This window comes from Manis pentadactyla, chromosome 18, assembly GCF_030020395.1.
Source record: "Manis pentadactyla isolate mManPen7 chromosome 18, mManPen7.hap1, whole genome shotgun sequence".
Classification (NCBI taxonomy): Eukaryota; Metazoa; Chordata; class Mammalia; order Pholidota; family Manidae; genus Manis; species Manis pentadactyla.
The window spans coordinates 30,199,259-30,217,956 of NC_080036.1; positions in this window are offsets into that span (position 1 = coordinate 30,199,259).

Here is an 18,698-nt window from a genome sequence, read left to right on the forward strand (position 1 = left end):
ACTCTTTAATAATTTAGCATTGACATAATTTTTATGTTCTTTAAGTCTGGGCCTTAATTTCCAGTGCTGAGCACTTTTCCTGACACACAGAAAAATCCAAATTAATATTTTTTGAATAATGAGTGAGCGTCCAGCTTCCCAGTTTGGGGTTAATCTCCTTTGAATTATTTATCTTCTTTGGATTTTTACTAGTCACCCTTTGGTGGTTGAATGTTGATTTGATCACTGTTAGTTTGGGCCAGTGGTTTTTATCTATTATGATTGTTCTAGTTTTTCCATTCGTTCTTAATAAGCTTTAAACTTTAAAATTTTACCTTTCAGAGTCCTGGTTTATATTTCTTTTGCTCCCTTCGTGCTCCCTATTTTCAACTTCTAAATTCTTAAATTTCTGATTTTCTTTAGTTTCAGTTTCTCCCTTTTGCCATGTTCCCACACTGTCTCATCTTTTTATTCACTCGCATTTACTAAAGTTTTTAATTATTTTATTCTGAATGTTGCCTTAAAGGTTGACTTAGGAGAGAGTAAAATCACAAGTAAGGTCTCTTTCCATTCTTCTTCGCGATTCTCCCATTGCACTGAATTCTACTGGTACAAATGGTGAAAAAATAAATCAATTAATTATTTGTAACAGGAACAGAATAACAACACAACAGACATACATGCTCCAGGATGGGTGTTAAATCTATTAGCTGTCACAAGAGATTCATGCAGAGGCACCAACTAATGAGGCCCCGTTCAGACAGCCCTCGAGCTGGACGGCCGCCCCTTGGGGACCAGCTGCCCGCCAGGTGCAGGAGCCCCTCTCAGGGAGAGAAAGGGGGTGCTGCCTCCTCCCTCCTCCTCCCTTCAGAGGCAGTCCACCCGGAAATTTGAGGACCATCCGTTTAGCTTCCTTCATGGTTCACCACATCCTTAAACAATATATTATTTAGTTTATGCACTGTAAAAATAACTTTTTGCAAATGGATTTATACTGTGTTTTTTATGACTTAATTTATTACTTTTAATCGACCACAATTAAGGGGCACCCTTGATGCTGTCATAGCTGTGGTTTACTTATTCGTATTGCTGTATCATATATCCCCCTGTGCAAATACACCACAGTATATTCATCCAGCCTGTGCATAACGTACATTTGGATTTTTTTCAGGTTTTTTTTTTTGTATTAAGCATTGAACATCTTGATCTTGTCTTCTGATGCACATTTGCAATGCTTTTTTCTAGGTGTCTAAGTACACTCCTAGGAATGGAGTGGCATGAGAGGTGCGTCTTGCCCCTTAATAGAGAATGCCACATGTGTGCTGTTATGCCAAGTGTGCTCCCTCTGGCATGCTTCTAAGAGTTCCTGTTTCTCCATTTCACTGTCAACAAAAGTGATTTTGCACATTTGAATATTTCTGTCAATGTGACAGGTGTGGAATGAGGGATCAGTGTAGTTTTGCTTTGCCTTTTCTGAATTACAAATAATACTGGGTATCTTTTCTTGAGATTTATTTCATACATTCCTTCTCTATGTGGTGCTTATTCAGGATTCAGGACTGTGAGTTATTTTTCTATTGAGTCATTTCCTTTTTCTAATTCATTGGTTTAAATGATTTATATATTCTGGATATTCTACCTTGTCTCTTCACCTTACGGTCTTTTTATTAAACATAAATTCTTAATTTAATGTAGTGAAATGTATCAGTCTTGTTCTCTGGAGTGTGTTTGCTTTATGTAACTTCCTTAACTAGGCCCTCCATATGCCAGAGTCATAGGCATATTGTCCTATATTTTCCTCTGTAAGTTTTACAGCTTTGTTTTCCACGTTTAAGACTTCATCTGTTTGAAGAACTGATGTTTGGCCTTCATCATCTCATGCTTTATTTCTACTTTATTAACCTCTGCTTTTGCCTGGTTATAAACATTGATAATCATCAGTCAGGTGAAAATAAGCACGTGCATACAGAGAAATGTTTCTTCTTTCACAGCAGCTGTTCATCTAGAGGATATAAAAGGGCCTGTCTAATATGCGCACATACATACATATAGATAATAACCCAATTCTTCAGACTTTGGATAACTATCAAAACCTTTCAAAGCTTTAAATGGTCAGAGCTGCATCTTTAAAATTATAACTTTGGCTAAAGGAGGTGAGATCATGGAATTCTGGACTATGCCATTGACAACAGGAACTCAAGAAAAGAGTGAACCAGGTCTTCCCAGGTGGGAGGGATGCCCGAGAAGGGGTCTAGGGTCAGTGTCCGTCTTCAGTCTCAGTATATAACACGTGGCTTGCGATTAATCCGGATCCAGATTAGTTACAGACCGGATGTGTCTTCCCCCCAAATTCTCCAAGATCAAAATGCAGACATTTTTGCATCTAAGTCTTGACGAAACAAGATTGTATTGACTCCCTGTCATTAATTGGCTTATTTATAAATAAAGCCCATTTGTTCAGAATATAATGCCCTCACTCAGAAATACTCTTCCAAGTTCCTAATATTCAAGGGACTGCCTAGAACCGAAATGTAAAGATATGAGCTAATAGCGGATCGTGTGCCTTCAGAAAGGGGCACAAACCTGGACCACTCAGGACAGTGCGCTGGCTTCGTGCGGATCAGAGGGCAGCAGGAGCTGCTCTGGGAAAGGGGGAACAACCGGGGTTGCCGCCCCTCGGGGAGGCCGGGAAGGCTCAGTGGGGAGGACACCCGCCCGCCCCCTGGCCTTGAGGAGGCCGGCATGCCCCCGGCTCCCGTCACCCCTGCCCCCCGATGTGCCCCGACAGGCAGGTCGGCAAAGATTCCAGCTCCGCCTTGGCTCGAGAAGTTAGGGAGACAGAGTCCTTCAAGGCTCCCGGGGAAGGCAGGGCGGATGGCCTCTGGCGCTGCTTGGGGGGCCACGGTCAGCGCAAAACTCGAAAAATGAGAACTGTGTAGCTTAATCTGCCAGGGAAAAAAAAGTTTTAAGTCCCATTTAAATGACCAGGACTTGGGCCCTTGGAGGTCAAAAGACAACTTTTCCTTCATTGTCCTGTATGTTTCTTGGCCTTCTGGCATTTGCAGAGAAGTCCTTGGGAGGGCAAAGGAGAGGATAAAAGGGTTCCCCCTCCCCTCCCCCATCCCCATTCCCCATCCCCATTCCCCCTCTCTCCCTCCCCTCCCCCTCCCTCCGCCCCCTTCCCCCCTTTCCCCCTCTGAATATAGACCACCTATAATAACATTTAAACGTGTGATGTGAGTATTCCTGGGGCACTTGCTTGTGTGCCGCTCCCACACCCCCGACGTTTCTCATGGTGGATCAGGATTGTCACGAGGAAGAACAAGGACCGAACAGCCCGCTGATAGGATGGGACTCGGAGGCGGACTTCTGAGCCCGCAGCGAGGCAAAGGTTTTGAAAGCCTGCGTCTGTGGTGAGACTTGTCCAGAGCCCCCGCTCTACGGGAGTGGCCTTTGCCCCAGCTCTCGGGGCTTCACTCCCAGGAAACGCCACGGGAGGGACTTGGGCGGGAATCTGATGCCTTTCCCCGCCCATTTCCCCGCACCCCGGAAATGAGGGGTTAGTGGGCGGGGCCGAGGCTGTGTGAGCAGACACACACCTGTTTCTCCTTCCGGAGCCAAAGTGGTCCCCTTGAGAATTATGGAGTCAGCTCAGTCATATTAATGACATTTAAAATCTTAGGGGTTACCTGACCTTATGGATGGGACTGGCCTCAGGGTCTTGGGGTGGTTTCTGGGTGGCCGGAGGGGTTTCCTTAGACTGGGCTGGCTGGGGTGGGCGCAGGGCTGCCAGTGTTGCTGGGAGCACGGATCGGGCTGTTTCAGCACCTGGTCTGGACCCTGCTGGTGAAGGAACCCGTGTCCCCGACACTGGGCAGATGACACAGACAGTGGCCGACAGGCCCCGGGTACTCGCAGCCCCACAGAGGGAGACACAGCTGCCTCATGGGGCCACGCGGGGCTGCTCTTGGGAGCAGCGTGAATAACTGGAGGGTGGGTGACCCCGGCTCCTGGGGAGGCTGACAGGCACTGTCTGGATGATCCGTGGGTTGGCAGGGAGCTGAAACCCACTACTGGGGCATCCGCAGGAGCTGGGTCTGGTCCCCGAGACGAGGCGTGCTAGGGGCCCCCACCACAGCAGAGGGTGGGGGAGTGAACCTGCCCTTGGACCCCTGGAGGCCCTCCCGGTTTTCCCCAGATGTCAGGGGGACACGTGGTGTTGGGCCCCCATTTTAGGCCCTATGACACTCCAGCCATTGGTTTTCTTTCATAAAATCTCTTAATGCTGCAGCTGCTTTGTCCCTGTGCAGAATCCCTAAACTAGTTCACAAGGCAGCTTCTTGCCCCGCTGGACACCGTGCAGGCTTGTGCACCGACCCAGCGTGGCCTATGCTCCCAGGGCACGTCGGATGCGACTCCAAGCCAACCACCTGGGAAAGGTGGTTTTTGTTTTCTATGCCCAGAGATTCCGATGCATTGGGATGGTTGAGGCAACAATACTAGGAGGATTTAAAGCTCCCAGATGATTCTAATGTGCAGCCAGGGCTAAAACCACCTGCTATAAGCTGGTGCTTCTCAGTGTGTTGCAAGGACCACAGCCAGCCTCAGCATCACGAGAACTTGCTAGAAATATTTTTTAAAAGAGAAAATAAAAAAGGGGTCTCCTTGGAAACCATTCCTAGATCGTTGCTATGGCTTATGGCTTTGACCAGTTCTACGATATTATTGCAGCAAGAGTTCTCTGACCCAGCCCGCCAAAAGGAACTAAGTGGATCAAACTTAAATGTAGAAGACAAAACTTCATAGAATTTAACAATCATGCAGGATTTAGAGGAAAAAAATAAGCCTTTTACTGGAAGACCTAAGAAGATATTTTGAAAGGAAAGATTTGCTTAGGGGTTTTTCTGAAAAAACATGCCTTATTACTATGTGGGGAAAGTCAGCATTTTTAATCACTTCCTGTTAAAAAAATAATCTAGCAATTTAATGCAGCTCCTGACATATTTCCGGGTGTGATTTTTAGGGAGGGTGGGGATGTAGGGAGGTTGGACACAGAAGTTTTTAAAAAAAGCAAAAGGATTATAGCAATTGTAATAAGTCAACTAAAAGAGTATAGACATTTAAAATTAAAGGAATTGAGGAAGCCGTTGCAGTCAAATAAAACGAATTTTAAAAATGCAGAATAAAGTCAGCAATATAATGCCAGGTCAAAAGAGTTCATGAGATGTTAATTTCCTAAGAGATAAACTTCCAAATGTAGATGGGACATTTGTGAATTTTTGAATCAGATGCAATCACTTTCAAGTCCCCCTTTCTGAGATCCCTCTCTGCTCCCCCAAACTGGAGTTGGGAAGGTCTCTCAAATTTCAGTCACATGGTCACAGGTCACCTTTCAGTCTGATCCCTCAGACGACTGGCTATAACTAGTACGTGCTTGGATTTTGCCAGTTTACATCCGAGTGTTGGAAAAAACTCTCATTTTCTCCTCTGTTTCTTATGATAGGTGTCAAAATACACAGGAGTTTTTGAAAAGAGGTAGCCCTTGAGGAACAGGTTTTGCAACCTCTTACATTATTTTTCTGGATAGGAAGAAAGGAAGTAATGAGGAGGAATTGTCAGGTCTGCAGTTCATGTCCCCAGCTATGAGGTGACACCGTGGGGTCAGGACACAGCTACAATAAGCAGGAGTAAGCAAAGGGCACAGAGTCACCTTGGGTTCACTTTCTGGGCTCATGCAGCTGGGATGTCTGTGCGCAGGACACACGCTGCCTCCAGCAAAAGCCACAAACAGCGTCCTCTCCTGCATTATTGAAACGTGTTTGGACGTTTATTATTGCTGAGATATTTTACAACAGTGGGAGAAATTGCTGCAGGGAATATAACCCAGGAAAGAACAAAAGGACCATATCTGGGTCAGGCCATCATTTGGTTTCCATCACAAAATATCCAGAATGGTGAAAGAAACATGCTGATCTTTTCATCTTTATTCTCCCTTGTGTTGATTTAAGCATCTCTAGGAGTTATTTCAAGAACCGCTTTCACACATATACTGATTTTGTTCCCTTTTTTAAGCTTTCTGGAAGCAAAACCCAAGCTGTCGATTGTAGCCATGGAGATAAACAGAGATCTAAAAGCCATCATTTTGAAGTCTTTTTCTCTTTCAACCATTTTAACAAGACGAAGATGACCTGACCACATGATAGGTCACTTGGGGGGCTCCTCAAAGCCCCAGATGCTCAGGACACATCCAGGACCAGTTAAATCTGAATCGGCGGGGATGTGCACCTGCCAGGGGACAATCGATGCCTCCTGGAAGCAACATTGCCTTGGGACCCAGACTCTTGGGTATTTTCTAGGTCATCATAATAAGCTCTCATGCTGGAGTCGCTCTTGTTTCTCTCACAAATATTATTTCATTGAATCCTCACCACAAGCTGTGTGGTGGGTCTTACTCGCCTTGTTCTACAAATGAGGAGATAAAGGTTCCAATGAACTTATAGATGTCGGACCAAGTGACCTGAACCCAGTGAAAAACCAGATCTTCCTGAACTAAACCCCTTATCAGCCTCCCCAGTGACTTCACTGTCATTACAGAAGCCCCGCAGAAGAGAACGGTTATGTCCGTATTGTCAAAACCTGAGGACCAGTGGTTAAGGCAGCCTCTGACATCCGTGTCACTCCTCTCCTGATGAGCGTGCTGTGGCTGAGACTGGGTGCTGAATTACTGCTATGATTATAATTCCTCGTAGACTCATACAATCCTGTGAGATAGTAGGAAACATACATTTGTTGTTGAATTACTGCTATGATTATAATTCCTCATAGACTCATGCAATCCTCTGAGATAGTAGGAAACATACATTTGTTTCTGCCCCCAGTTTCTGGCACAGGGCTCCTGAAACCTTTATAATGTCCTGGGAGATAGGAGTGTCTCTTGTTCTAATGGGCCAGTCAGCAGAAAGACCGAGGCATAATTAGAATTTTGGAATTTTCAGCCCTGCCCTCCATGCTCTTGAGAAAGGAGAAGGGGTGAAAATGGAATTAATGAAGGGTCATGCCTTCATGATGAAGCTTCCATAAATATCCCCAAAGTACAGAGTCTGGAGAGCTTCTGGGTCGGTGAATACAGAGAGGTGCTGGCAGAGCGGCACTCCCGGACAGGGCCTGGGTGCTCAGTGCCCCTGCCCGTACCCTTGCCCTATGTGTCTCTTCCATCCGGCTGTGTAAATGTAAGTAAGTTCAATGAGTATTCTGAGCCACTCTAGCAAATCAATCAAACCCAAAGTGGGGGCCACTGGAGCCTCCACCCTAGAGCCAGTTTGTCAGAACCACAGGTGACCACCTGGGTTTGTGACAGCCATCTGGAGCATGTTGGGTGTGGGGCCTGTGGGCTGAGCTTTAACCTGTAAGATCTGGAGCCCTGCGTGAACAGTGCGAGTACTGAGTTAAGTTGTGGGACACCCAGCTTGGGTTACAGGATGGGCTGGTGCAGGGGAAAATCCACCACACCTGGTGGCCAGAAGCACTCGGGATAAAGCATCTGTGTAAACGGGAAGGAGACAGAAGGGAAGAAACAGGTGGAAAACTGAGTAGGTTTTTCTTTCAAAATTGCATAATTTAGAAGAAAAAAGTGGGAGGTCCTCAAATCATCCCGTGGTCAGATAGGGTCTCAGTACTGCTAACATTGCCTCCTATGATGAAGCAACATGAAGCTGATGTTCTTTGGGCCATTTTGTAGTAGGTATAAAACAAGGTTAGTTGTATTATGACTTTGGATGTGGGAACTTCCTGGAAAGGACACCCACTTTCCCTTCATTGTCAGCATTACTTCAATGAATATGATTGGCCGGATAGGCGGAAACTTCCTGCATAGCCAAGAGCTGATTGCGGGACAGAGGCATGCTTCCCAGAGAGGGCAGGGCGTTCATTGGGTCAGAGTATTAAGACTGAAACCAGTCAAAAGCATGGGTGATCTTAAAATTATAATATCAACGCATGCGTTGGAGTGATGGGTTGAAGACCTCTAAAAATCCTCTCCATAAAAGCAATGACAACATAGAAAAAATAGACAAAATCAACTTTCTCAAAACTCTAGATATTAACCAAAACTTACAACAAAGTGTTTATTCCAGAAAAATGGTGGAATCTTGGTTGAAATAGGGAGCAGTTTTCCCTATGACCATCACCTTCACCTAAACTCCCACAATCACAATGAAACCAGCAGCCCAGCAGCCCCTGGAAGGGCCAGGCAGGATTGGGCCTCTTTCAAGGTCCCGTCTCAGAAAACCATCATTATTTGACCCATCTGGCAGTTTCCTGGAAGACAACACATAAGGCTTATTTTTATTTGGCTTCATTCAAGGTTGCTCCATCCTAATAGCCTTTTCCCGGTGGCATATATCAAAAACACACACACACACACAAAAAAAAAAAACACAGCAGTTGTTTAATATCAGTGTTAACTGAGGTAACAGTAACAACTGAAGCAAACAGCAGGTTGACCAAGACTGAAAGGAAAAGCCAGAGATTTTGATAGGATGCTTTGAGAAACTTTGACACATTCCTAGGAATCTAGAGAACCACACATACATGTGGGCTCGTGCACAGCCCCAGAGCATGCACATACTCAGGAAAGACCTGACAAGACTGCTGGCCCTCACCTCCGGCTGACTTTGCGGCTCTGTGCAAGGGAGGGAAGGCTGAGGCACACTGGAGGCTGGGTGGCTAAGTGCTCAAGGCATGACCCAGTTGCACACAGAGCCCAGCAAACACAGGGAGACTAACTGATCCCAGGAATTTAAGATAATCTGGGCTCAATCATTAGCCAACCACTAAACTAACCAAGCAAAGGTTTCAGTGGTCACACATGACAGAGAATATAGAATTTACAGCATCACTTCAGGAAAGAGATGAAAACATACACATACACACACACACACACGCACACACACAGAGCAGCTGAGCAACAAGAGCAATAAACAATAATGAATCATACAGAGGAGGAGAATTTGACTTTAAGAATTGCCACATTATAATATTTAAAATATCCAGTTTCAGCAACAAAAACTATGCATGTGCAAAGAAACAAGAAAGTGTGACCCATATGTAGAAAAACACCAGTCAATAGACAGTGTTCCTGTCCACATGTAGAATTCACTAAACATTTTAAGTCTATTATTTCAAATCTGTTCAAAAGCTAGAGAACAGAAAAGCACAATCTGTGAAAGAAAAAATTGGTATATTGGACTTCATTAAAATTAAAAATTTCTCCTCCGTGAAATATACTGTTGAAAGAATACAAAGAAAAGTCACCAGCTGGGAAAAAATATTTGCAAAATACGTATCAGTCCCTTGACTTAATGTCTTAAAACTGAACAACAAAAAATAAACAACCCAATTAAAAATGGACAATAGTTATAAATAGACATTTCACCAAAGAAAATACACAGATGGCAAAAAAAAGTACATTAAAACGTGCTCGGCATCATATGCCATTAGGGAATTGTGAACTGGGAATAGAAGGGAACTTCCTCAGTCTGATGAAAGCATCCATGGAAAACCCACTGCTAATATCACACTTATGGTAAAAAACTGAAACATCCCCACTAAGATCACGAACAACATGAGGAAACTGGCTTTCACCACTTCTGTCTAACATTGTGCAGAGATTCTAGTCAGGGCAATTAGGCAAATAGAAGAAGGGGAAGCATTCAGATTGTAAAGGAATAAGTAAAACTACCTCTATTTGCAGATGGCATATCTTGATTATAGAAAACCCTGACGAATCAAAAAATATTCATTAAAGCTAATAAATCCAGCAGATTTAGGATGTAAGATCAGTATATAAAGATCTATGCACTCCTACACACTAGTAATAAATAATTCAAAATGGAAAACAGTTCCATCTACAATACCATCACAAAAAAATTAAGAATGAATTTTAAAAAGAAGTGTACAATTGGAACTCTAAAAACTATAAGACATCATTGAAAGAAATTAAAGAAGACCTAAGTAAATTAAAAGATATCCCATGTTCATAGATCTGAAGATTTAATGTTGTTAAGATGGGAACATGCCCCCAAATAGATCTAACAAATTCAACACAATCTCTGTCATATTTCCAGTTGCCTTTTTTCCAAAAGTTGACAGGTTGATACAAAATTCACACAGAAATTCAAAGAACTCAGAGTAGCCAAAACAATCTTGAAATAAATACAAGAATAAATTTGGAGGACTTAGAGTTCCGTATTTCAAAACTTAATACAGAGTTACAGTTAAATAAGACCGTGTATTACTGGCATAGGGTAAACATATACATCAATGAAGCAGAACTGGGAATCCCAAACTATACTTTTACATTTAGGATAAATTGATTTTTGCGTGGGTGCCAACACAATCCAATGGGAAAATTTTTAACAAATGATTCTGGGATAACATGCAAGCGAAGGAAGTTGGATCTCCGCCTCACACCCTGTACAAAAATTAACTCAAAATAGATCACAGAACTGAATGGAAGAGCTAAAGCTATAAAAACCTTAGAAGTAAACATAGGTGTAAATCTTCACAGCTTTGCATCAGGCAATGATTCCTAAGATATGATACCAAAGGCATGAGCAGCAAAAGAAAAAAAAAGATAAATTGGACTTCTTCTTTTAACTACATTTTACACTTCAAAAAGATTAATTTTATGGCATGTTAATTATTTCTAAATTAAGAAAAAAGAAAATAATTATACTGTTCAGCAAAAGAAGCCAACATAAAATTTATACAACTTCCATTTGTATAAACTTCAAAAGGCAAAACTAAGCGGTGCCGTTCCAGGATATATAGTTGGCGGGTGGAACTGTAACCAAAACACTTGTGTTTTAAAGGGAACCATCAAGAAAATGAAAGACACAACCTATAGAACAGGAGAAAAGTATTTGTAAATCATATATCTGACAGGAGACTAGTATCCAAAATACATAAGGAACTCTTATAACTCAACAATAAAAAGACAAACAATCCGTTAAAAAATGGAGAAAGGATTCAAATAGATTTCTCCAAAGAAGATAAACAAGTGCCGTGTGTAACAAGTATATGCAAAGGTTTCTATCGTAACAAATCATGAGGGAAATGCAAGTCAAAACCACAATTAGCACTTCACACCCACTAAAATAATTACAATCAAAATTATGGACAATAACAGGTATTGGCAATGATGTGAAGAAATTGGAACCATCATATATTGCAGGTGGGAATGAAAAATGGAGCAGTTGCTTTGAAATACAGTTTGGCAGTTAAACACAGAGTTCCCACACAGTCCGGCAATGCATACTTTTGTATATTCCTAATAGAAATGTGAATTGTAAAACTTGCACATGAATATTCAGAGCAACATTGTTTCTGATAGCCATTACTTGTAACAACCCAAATGCCCATCCATTCACGATGGGTAAGTAAAATGTGGTAGATGCCTGTATTGGAACATTACTTAGGCAAAAAAAAGAATGAAATCTGCATACGCACTACAGCACGAATGACCTTGACAACAGTATGTGAAGTGAAAGCCAGCTGCAAAAGCCATTAGTGCCCGATTCCAGTTATAGGATATGAAATATCCAGAATAGGCAAATCCATCAGGACAGAAAGTAGATTAGGAATCGCCAGGGGCCGGGGGAGGAAGGAGTGGGAATCATGGGCACAGGGTTTCTTTTCGGAGTAACGAAAATGCTCCACAATTAGTGACGATGGCTGCCCAACCTGGGGACAATATTAATACCACAGAATTGCACATCTTAAATGGGTGAATAGTGTGTGTGTGTGTGTGTGTGTGTGTGTGTGTGTGTGTATATATAATTTCTCTATTTTTTAAAAAAGGAAAACAATTTGAAAAAGAAATCCAATACAATGATTCCATTTACATAAATTTCAAAAAACAAAGCTAACCTAGAGTATTCAGGGATACATACTTACAGGAAAACTATTCTCCAAAAAAGCTTTTTAAGTGATTATATAAAATCTAGGATGATAATTATTTTAGAGGTTTTGAGGTTTAGGGTTTGGAGGAAACACAGGAAACGAACTCCTGGGGAGCACGGAATATGCATCATTTTTTGGTACAAGTGGAGGTTATCCAGCTGTTCACTTTTTGATAATTCAGTAAGTTACACATCTGTGTAGTATGTGCTTTTCTATTATATGCTATATTTCACAATAAATGTTGTTTTAAATTTGTTAGGGGGAAAAAATCCACAAATTAGATGCACTACAATTTACTTAATCATTCCCATATTGTTGACATTTCAATTGCTTCCAATTTCTCATTATTCTTAACAACACGGCAATTAACATTTTTTGTGCAAAAATCTCTTTCCATAGTTCTGATTATTAACTTGGGATAGATTTACACATATGGGGATACAGAGTCAAGGGATTCAAATATTTTGCAATTGATACCATGAGTCATCAAATACAGTTTTTCTTTCTTTTTTATGTTCCATGTGGTTTAGTTCAACCCCATCTCCTAGTTTTCCATGGCCTTTCTGAGTTCTGATTCTGCCCTTGGTCATGTTCGCTTCCCCCGTCCCTCCAAGTCCTCGCCATCTTCCTCTAAGCAGCCTCACCAGCCTCTCTGGGCTGCCAGCCCAGCCTGCCGCAGTGAGTGCGGCTCTGTCCTCACAGCTCCCCGTATCCATGTCTGGGGCTCTGTCGACAGCTCTCCTGGTAAGGAAAGAGCTTCCAGGCCTGAGGTTTATAGCCCATGGCTGCCAAGCAACCTCAGCTCCGTGGAGCACTCTTAAAACCACGATGCAAAGCCATCCCCACCGTCAGATAATAACAATGTTCATGAACATTCTCATGTTCATCACAAATACAGGATGAGTGGGTATGGACATTTCATTCAACTCAGTTAGTGGGGGACCTGGAGAATGGTGCAACAGGTGTCTGTTCCAGGAATTCACGGAATGAAGATTGATGGAGTTAGTCCGAGGAGCACTGAAATGAGTTTGCTAATACATAGGAAGCTACATAGTGTGCCACAGGGTGAGTAACAGAAGCCGTCTTTGAGGATTGTCTTTTTAGACAGAAATATGTAAGCGAGCATGTCATTTAGAACTGTAACGCGCTTAATCGAGTGGCAACAGTCAAACTTCTATGTGTTCTTCAGGGGAAGGGTTGTGAAATCCTGCCCCCACTGACATTGAAAGGACACGCAGTCATCTTCCAGCTTTAGTTCCAAGTGTTGGACAAGTTTTTTCATGTCACACTTTCGCAGTGGCCCTGACCAAAATCACTGTCTGCCTTTTGCTATTTTGAAAATCCCGAAAGGCTTAGGCAGATTGAGTTACAAAAGCCAAGATACTACATAGAAAATGTTTTAATTTTTTTTTCTTCTTGACAACTCAGTTCTATCTTTCCTTATCTGAAAGCTCAAAAAAGCCGGTTCTCTTTTGCTTGAAACCACTGATGTTTTTACAAGATGTAAGAAACCTCCCATCGCTAGGTGTTCATACACTGGTCGTGTACTCATGAGTCCTGAAGTTGTGTTCAGATCACTGGTACGACGAGTACAGTTTGCTTAGAAAGGAAGCAAATTTTCATGCTCCAGAGAATGACGACACACCTCCACGTGGGGCTTTGGCAGCCCTTCCTGGTCCTTAACTGCCATCCTGGGGGCGCCTTTGCCTCTGGGCCATACACGTCCCACCGCCTTCTTTAGAGCCACTGGCTATACACTCTACTTCTCCTCACACCCCCCTCCCCACCTGTGAGCAGCTATATCCTTCTCAGGGGAAAAGAGGAACCCGTGGTCCTCCAATACCTGTGTGCTCCGAGAAACACTGCCCGAAACACAGCCTCAGAACCGCGTCGTGTTCTTGTGCTCTGTTCTGCAAAACCAACCAACCAAAGCCCGGCTGCTAAGGAGGCCTGGCTCATTGTTAACGGGACTCTGTTCGCTCTACGTTATACATTTGCAGCCTGCCTTTACTAGCAATGCAAACGCACCCTAACGTATCATCTTGTTATGTGAATATATGTTTAGCATAAAGCTGTTCTCAGACACCAGGAGGACTTGATTGTAAAATTAGATTTACTTTGTAAGCTGTGAAATAAAAGTCCTAAGTCCAGCTCAGGGCAGGGACAGTCCAACAGCTCGTGGCAGGTGTAATAAGCGCCTTTGGTCAGCCCCAAAAATATGTCTCTGGAAAAGCCACGAAAGGCCACATCCAACTCACAAATTTCATTCTGGTTAGAGACTAGGGCTCCTGAGTGAAGACTATATAGTGCTCATAATAAATTTTATGTATAAGTATGTACCAGGACCACCAAGGATGGTTTAGCGGCACCCTCACATCCCAATAGCGGAAAGTAAGTGGACCCAAACCCTGTAAAGGGAGGTTAGAAAATTTATTTTCCAGCACCATCATAGTACACACTGTCTCCAGCAATTCTGCTCTAAATAATAATAATAAATAGTAATAACAAAGGAAAGTTAGAAGCAATGTAAATACCCACGACAGAGAAGCAGTTAAACATATGATGATACAGCCATTTATGCTGTCAGTAAAATCTTACTTTGGAATAATTTTTGTGATTATAGAATGATGGTGACATAAGTAAGACTGAATTCAAAAAAGCAAGGAGAAAAAGCTCACATACCATAAACATGCATATGCATGCAAATATCAGGAAGCGTAAAGCTAAAGGTTAATGCTGGTTTTTTCCAGAGAGGTCAGGTGATAGCTAAGTATCTTCAAAATCCCCACAATGCACATGCATTACTTCTTCTCCCCCAGCTTTATGGAGAGATGACAGGCAAATAAAAATCACGTATATTTAGCACTCACGATGCAATATTGTGATGTATATACACACTGTGGAGTGATTGAATTTTTATCATTACAGATTGGATGCAGGGAATTTTCTGGGCTGCAATACGTGCCAAGATAGGATGCTTGCCCTCAAACCAGACCTGGCGTTTTCCGTGGACCCCTGAGGCTAATAGTCGAGGCTGCGTCCCTCAGCCGAGGGCTGCTGGTGGGGCTCTGCCCAGCGTTCATTACCCCCACTCTCCTGTTGAGCTTTCCTTCTCATGTGACCTCCAGATTTACCAGCTTTTCCTTCATTTTGGCTGTTGGAGGCATGCGGGCCTGACAGCTGTGCTGGTAAAATCCTCCCCTCTTGTCACGTTCCTTCAGTGATCCGAGTGGACACGCGTGAGAGGCAGTCACTCGGCTTTGCCCAGATCGCCCTGCACGCAGCACCCTCAGCAGCTGGGCCTCTCCGGTCCCACAGCTGCCAGATTCCCTGATGCACAACAGGAGGAGAACCTTGCAGGAAGCCAGACTCACAGGCAGCCGGTGTCGCTGGAAGGAGGTCCAGTACACTGATTCCGGCCTCTCTCTCTGCCTTCTCTCATCAAATCAGGGTGCCTTTTTCTCTATTTATGTGTAAAGTTCAGAAACGAATGAACCCCGAGATAGACCAGCAAACTTTTTCTGTCACAGAAGCACATGTACAACTGATTAATTGGCATCTAAACACAGAGCAGAAACCCAGCTTTCAACCCATTTTGGATACATACATAGTCTGACTCACAGGACTGAGAATGTGGCTAGCAGGCTTTCCCAGAAGTTATTGTGTCCAATGACTCCAATCATCATTCTATCAATTCTCAACTTTTGTTTAATTTTATTTCATTAAATTCCTTTATGAAAAACTGTTCTTGCAGGATCACCTCATCTTTAGGGATTATTGTGTGGTTTTGGGAGGAGAAGCAATACTATGCAAAGGTGGTTGCTGAAGGGTAATTTAATCAGCATTCTCATAAATTACACATGTTTTCTGTCTGATTTGCACAGAGGGGAAAGTCTTAGGGCAGAAAGAGTGTCTTCCATATTTTAATTTGATTTCCAGGCCTAATTACATTTGCTTAAATTCAACACAGTTGTGATTCTACAAGGAGGACAACGTTGTTATTTCAGCTTCTAAAAACTGCTACGGGTTGGTTTTCTTTCCTGGAAATTAAACTCCCGGTCTAGTCCAGGATACAGGCATCAAAAGGAATTTATTTTGATCCCGCATTAAAAAAAAGATGTCATGTCAAAGCTGCTAAATTGATAACAGCCTCTTTGCAAAAATGATAAGGGAAAGTTATAGCAGAAGAGTCATCAAATAAGAGCAATAGGATTTAAAAAGTGCCCGTTCTGTCTATTCCCTCGGGTATGCACGCTCACACCTTCACCCCAAACAAACCAGTCATATCAGAAGAGGTTTTTAAGTCGTGCCAATTTTTTTTTTAATGCTTCACCCAGTGTTCCCATCCTTCTCATTTCCAAATTTTGGACCATATCGTAAGCCTTTTTTTTTTTTTTTGGACAAACCTAAAATACTTCAGTATCTTGTGTTTCCTCTCTGGTCTCTCCCCTACTGATCTATTCCACAGCAAAATTGTCACTTTTGTTCCAGAAATTAATTATACTATCCATAATTATCCCCTCAAACACAAGTGCTTTAGACTGATGAGAACGTAAAGCTAACGATTACTGCGGTGACATTAAACGCACATGAGTTTTACAAGTATTTATGTCCCAGACATGCCATATGAGCCACCGGAGTGTGGGCAGTGGTCTGCCGGAGATCCTGGGAAAAGTTTCCACTCTCTTTAGAAGGACACGTGAGAAGAGAAATCCTTTTTCAGCCTCTGGACACTGTCTGATCCAAATGACATTCCCGGAAAACTACTGAGGCTGCTTAAAACCCCGAGGGAAGCCAGGCTCACGATGAAGCCACACTGAGGGTGGCAGAGGGCAGAGAGGCCGGAAGTGGGCACCCAGGAAGGTGTCCTCCAGGCCCTGAACGTGCCGTCCCTCCTTCCTTCTCTGAACGTCCAGTAATATGAAATAATAAACATCCTTAAGACAACTTGATTCTGGGTTGGCTGTGCAGACAAAGTTGTTCCAGCCCATGACCTAAGACAGCCCTCGGCACACCGTAGGCGCTGCATTCGTATGGATGGCTAACTTGAATCAATAGCTCAATTCACAATTTGCTAATGGGCTCAGAGTGCTCTATCATAAAAGAAGAGAAATCACCACGGGATGGTACATTTAATTAGCTGTCATGGAAAATGACATCTAATTTTTAAAATGTTGGCAAGGAAATAATAACCATACCACAAAGGCTGGGCATAGATATGATAGTGACATATTGTGACTTTGCATATCATGATGACATGATATAGTTTTATAGCATAGCTGGTCTAGGATCGGTTACTACCAAAATTCCACCTACACCAGCTATTTGAGTTTTGAAACAGTTGCAAACAGAGAATGTAAAATTGCACCATCAGCTGCAGTGGTGCTATGCTTCCACATCTCTCACACTTCTTTGACTATTTGATATGTACTCACTTATTTGTTGATTATTTCATTGTCTTCTGCCTCGAGCAGTTCATTACAAAAATCAGAAACTCAATGTGTCATTTGTGAATGAATAAAAAGCGAATGGGAGTTGTTGCCAGGTTAGCCCCTGGCTTTGAATGTCTCCGTTTCACACCTACTTCATCCACCAAAATAGGTCACGTGCTCTAATGATTGGAATACTCCAGGTTTCGCAGATTTCTTTAAGAATTTAAGTCCATCTTTCCACTTTAGCTCTCTAGTGTGGAGGTGAAGGGACAAACCCTTACCTGTCTAACTGACACAGTTCAGAGGCAGAGACAGCGACCGATGAATTCCTGCATCTTTTAGTCTTCAGTAACCGAGGTTCCAGCCCAGTGACAGACTCTGCTTCTCCTGGCTTCCTAAGCACCCTGACATCTAGTTCCGCGTGTCAGATGCACCTCTGAGCAATTCCCGTCATGGGCGGACCAGCTGCAAGAAAAACAGACGTGCCTCAGTTTCCCATGGCCAGGGTGAACCGCCTGAACTCTGAGCTGTACGGTGTCAGGACCTCATGAAGCAATGTCGTGTTTTCTTGGTCTTGGTCATCTTAGGAAACATGGACACGAACAAACCCAGGAGGTGCCCCATGGAGGCCGCTCAGGGTCAGAGAGTGAGCAGAGGTCGGACTGGCCGCTGCCAAGTCTCAGGTTACGTACGGTCTGAAGCCAACAGCTGAGCGGGAAAGGGCGGTCGCCAGAGCAAAGCCTTTTTCTTGCCTTTCCCAGACTGTGCCCAGCCAGGAGGGGATACAGGGACTATTTCTGAAATCCAAGGAAATAGGGATTAAACAGCATTGTTGAAATATCTGTTGGCACCTTTTTTCCTAGATGCGGACACTGAAGAGTTAATTTTGCACCGAGAAGCCATGTGGAAGCCACCTGGGTCCTGGGACGTGTGCTCACTTAGGAAGTTATTTGTCAGTGGGGCTGCCTAGTGCCACGGACCGGGTGGCTTAAGCAGCAGAGGCTTATTTTCTCACAGTCCTGGAGGCCAGCCGTCCAAGGTGCGGGTCCTTCCACGGCCTCCCTGCTCGGCTCGCAGATGCCGCCTTCTTGCTGTGTCCTCACGTGGTCTGCATGTCGTGCACCCACCTCCTCTTTTTATAGGGACACAGGTCAGAGTAGGGTCCACACCAGTGACCTCCTTTTACTTAAGTACCTCTTTATCTCCAAACGCAGTCACATTCTGAGGTCTTGGGGGAGAGGGCTGCAACCTATGAATCTGGGTGGGGACACAAATCAGCCTACAAAGTGAAACGAGAGAGGCTGAAACTGGAGACACTCCAGTATG